We start from the raw sequence: 4,449 nt of genomic DNA on the forward strand, positions 1-4,449 counted from the left end.
TAAATAAAATAATAACAGACAGTAAGTTGTCCAGTTTCCAAGATTTCTGGTGGGAGTTATTCATTATAGATTTGTTATTCGTACTGTGGTTTCCAATGCCATTTCATCTCATTATTGGTGCTATTATGCCAATCATAGTATGTGTCCTTTCAGGAAGGGAAAAATAATTTATTTCCTTAAAATGGGTTAGCTTGAGTAGACTTAATGCTGGTCTCATAAAGGTGAAGAAAAATTGAGCTTTGTTGTACCTAACATGGGGTGTATGATGAGTTTCCTTTTACACCTTTGTTTGGCTTTATTTTCCACCCCTCCAACCCCCCTCTCCAGCCCTGGTCTAGTCAACAACAGCAGTGTTTAACATGCTGTTCCCCTTTTTCCCATTGAAGGCTGATTTCCATTTTAGAATCCTAGGTTATAAATTCTACCTCTCCTTCCTGTGAACGCTTGAGAATCTGCTCTATCCAAATAGAAGGTGTTTGTCCAACTATGCACACTTTTCCTTTCTTTTTCTGTCATAAACTCTGAAATGAAAAAGTTATATCATTCTAGTTTCTCATCTTTTGCACTTCAGCTGTCCGTTCTTCCTTATTGGAGAGAAACAGATCTAGAACAGAATTTCCTCTCATTGGTTTATCTCTTCTATTTTTGCCTTCCATTGACCTTTACACAAATGTTCTCTACTATTCTTTTCAGTTCTAGTTCCTGGATCTCCTTCTATGAACATGTGTTCTTAATATACAACTCTATTTCATGTCTGCCCCAGCTCTTTCACATACTTGTAGTTATGCTCACTGTTTAAGAAGTGCTGAAGAGGTTGTGAGTAGAAAAAGTTTTTAAGAAGTCCTGGGCTAGAGTAGAGAGCTGCGTAGATATGTATAGGTAGCTATCTACCTTCACTCTGATTTTCATGACCTTCAGGCAGGTATGGTCTTACCAGCCCTTGTAAGTTACAATCTGTCCCTGACTGGGAACCTGTCATTATTGTATTATAACTTGTAGTCAAGGGAAGCTAGGTGATACAGTGGATAGAGTGATGGGCCTGGAGTCAGGTGGACCCGAGTTCAAATCTGGCAACAGGCACTTGATGTGTGACTATGGGCAAGTCCCTTCACCCTTTTGGCCCCAGTTTCTGCATCTGTACAAGGAGCTGGAGAAGGAAATGGTAAACCACTCCACCATTTTTGCCAAATGGAGTTGTGAAGAGTTGGATGCAACTGAAAAGGACTAAATAACGAAGTGTAATCCAGAGATCTACAGATAATGACAAAGCACTCTAGAGCAAGATGAGACAGAAGCTTGTCCATCAGAGCTTGGCTCCCAGGGGCAGAGTCTAAAGGTCTAGCAGAAGGGAGATGAGGATGGTGGCTAGAGAGTAGAAGACAGAATGGAGATGACTAAAATCCCCACTGAAATTCCCACATCTGTAGATGAGGAAACTGAGGGTCTGAGAGGTAAAGTGACTTAGTTGTGGCAGAGCTATGACTGGGCCAAACAATCTTCTGAATAAACCATGCTGCCCCCTCTTCGGAATTGAGCTATAATAAGTTTTACTTTTTTATGTTAGAAACCAATGGCCCACTGAATCGCACACATCAGGCAGATCAAGTACACCCAGCTCATTCTCATTTCCCCTGGAGTGAGGTGGTTGCTTATGTATGCATTCCTAAACCAAGGGGAAGACTTATGGAGGATTTGTGGGAAAATTTGGACAAAAATAGCCATTTCTGACGAGAAGGCATCAATGAGCTGCCATCCATGCCATGGGGTGAGTGCTCACATTGATGAGATTGTATTAGTGAAGTAATAGCTAAGTAAGTACTGGGACAGGTGCCTCAGTAACTTGGAGAATAAAATAGGTCCCAGGTATACTGTTTAATCTTTGTGAAACTGTTTATGGTTTTTAGGTGTTATTTTTTAAAGATATGTTATATGCTCAGAAACATGTTGTGGATATAACACATAGATGAACAAAACATATTGAAGACACAATCCTTGCCCTCAAAGAGCTTGCAGTCATATTGGGGAGAGTAGGACACCAACTGTTCCCAGTCATGTAACAACATAAGGCCATTTATGATGGATTTATAACAGAAAGCAGTTCAGTAAAGGAGGCATCACATCCTAGTCAAAGAAGGCGGGATGGAGGACCAGTGTCAAGTCTAGGCCATAGCAGGTAAATGTTAAAATGAATAAATTAGGTAGTGGGGGCTGAGCTGGACTTTGCAGAGTTTGTAGGACTGGGATAGAAGGAGCCAAAGGAGGCAGGGAAATTTGGAAGTAGGACTAAGTGCAATGTGTGTGAGAGAGCTCGAAGACACAGGCAGGGCTCTTTGGATACTGACCTGACATCCTGGAGAGCCATCAAATGTTTTAGAGCAAACATGTGTATATTTATCACTCTGAAGGAAGGGAGAAAGATCCTAGGAGTCATAATGCTCAACTTGTTTTGAACTCTTTGATCATTTTTATTTTTACAAAGAAAAAGCATTCATATTTTAAAAAAATCATATTCAAAATGTATTCCAAGTGACATGTGCTCAAAGGAATCTTTTGCCTCTCATTCTCATAGAGTCCCCAGGAATTCTTGTACTATGCTACATCACAAGGGGACAACCAGATAAAAACTTTCCTGAGGGTTTTTATGTTATCAAGAGGGTTTGTTGCGGGGCGGCCAGGTGGCTCAGTGAGTAAGAGCACTGGCTCCAGTGTCAGGATGACCTGGATCAAATCCAGGCTCAGATACTCAGCACCACACCCAGAAATAACTAGCCGTGTAACCTTGAGCAAGTTACTTAACCCCGATTGCTTTAAAAAAAAGAGAGGGTTTGTTGGGCACTGTGAAAATAATTTCCCTCAGGAACTGGAAAAAAATTTCCCCTCCCCTCCCCCAAACAACCTTTTCCTAATCAGCTGTAGTCTGGAACAGATCCTTACTGTGAATATTGGAGTTCATGGTATGCAAAAGTGAATGAGTCATTTCTATTGGTAACAGGGTTTTCCTGGATATTTTAATATTTTCTCTTTTCATAAAGACCCAGAAGTTTGGCCATTTCAAAGGAGCTGACAGTAAAGGCAAGAGAAGAATACAGTATTTCTCAAAGGGGACGTGGAATGATCCACTTCCAAATGATTGGGAAATCCTGCTGTTGAATACCACCTTCAGTGATTCCACTTCCAACAGCTGGTTGGAAAGGATTTAGCTAGGGCGTTATTTCTGTTTCCTCATAATTCTGATTGCTGGAGTTAGGGCAGAAGATCTTGGTATTGGACGCTTTTGCTTGCACCAGGTTAAAATGTATGCTACCTTTATAGGTAGGATCCAATTTTGGTGGCCCAGAGAAATCTCCCGTTATTCTTCAGGGTAGAGTTACAGGTCTCAAATGTTGGAACTCCACCCATGGCAGGTCAGTTCAGTAGCTTTTGAGGAGCAGTATTTTCCATAGGGACACTCTGCTAGTCTCTGATATGCTGTCCTTCGTACAAACATGCATGACTAGCAGCTTCTTCTGTGGATATGAATACAATAAAGGTGTCCTTAACTTGCCTGGTGTTTGAAATTCAACAGTTATTTAGTTTCCATCATCTGTTATTATGAGAATTCTTTCCTAGTAAGAGCCCTTGTCTTAGGAGTCTGAAGATAACTTGGCTTCCAATCATCCTCTGCCATGATCAGGTCTCTTCACTTCCTTGACCCCTCCTCCTCTCTTCTTCTGTAAAATGAGGACAATTACACTACCTCTTTCCTTGATTTGGTGTGAGTGAAGCACTTTTTAAATCATAAAAGGCTCTTTAAATGTAAATTTTTGTTATGTCTGTATGATCACCAGAATAGAGGTGTTAGCAAATTACTTTATCACTGACTATACAGACTATATTTCCCTCCCTCCTATTCTACCTCCCACTTGTTCTATTCTCTACTTTGATCCCATCCCTTTTCAAAAGTGGGTGCTTCCAACTTCCCTCCCCCCTAGCCTGCCCTCCCTTCCATCATCCCCCCTCTCATCCCCTTCCCCCCTACTCTCCTGGAGGGTGAGATACCCTATTTACCGTGTTTCCCCGATAATAAGACCTATCCCGAAAATAAGCCCTCCCCTTACTGTGTAAGATTCCTCTAAAATAAGCCCTCCCCCGAAAATAAGCCCTATTGAGATTGCTACTGTAGTGAAGGTGATCCCCTGCACTACACACTACATTATGCACCGCCCCTCCCCCCCATGAAATGCACGCCACGCTCCATCCAATCAGAGCTGCAGCAGTGAGCGCATCATCCTGTTCTTCCCCAGTGATTTGCTTATTGAATAAAGGTGCATTTTTTTGTTCACATTTACCTGTTTATTAAAATTGCTGTCAATGTTCATTAAAATAAGCCCTCCCCTGAAAATAAGCCCTCTGGTGTTTTTCTGTCCAAAAAAAAATAATAAGACAGTGTCTTATTATCGGGGAAACACG

Source organism: Petaurus breviceps, unplaced genomic scaffold (assembly GCF_028583685.1).
Source record: "Petaurus breviceps papuanus isolate PSGF00001 unplaced genomic scaffold, PetGlider_PUasm1.0 90205, whole genome shotgun sequence".
In the NCBI taxonomy this organism is placed as follows: Eukaryota; Metazoa; Chordata; class Mammalia; order Diprotodontia; family Petauridae; genus Petaurus; species Petaurus breviceps.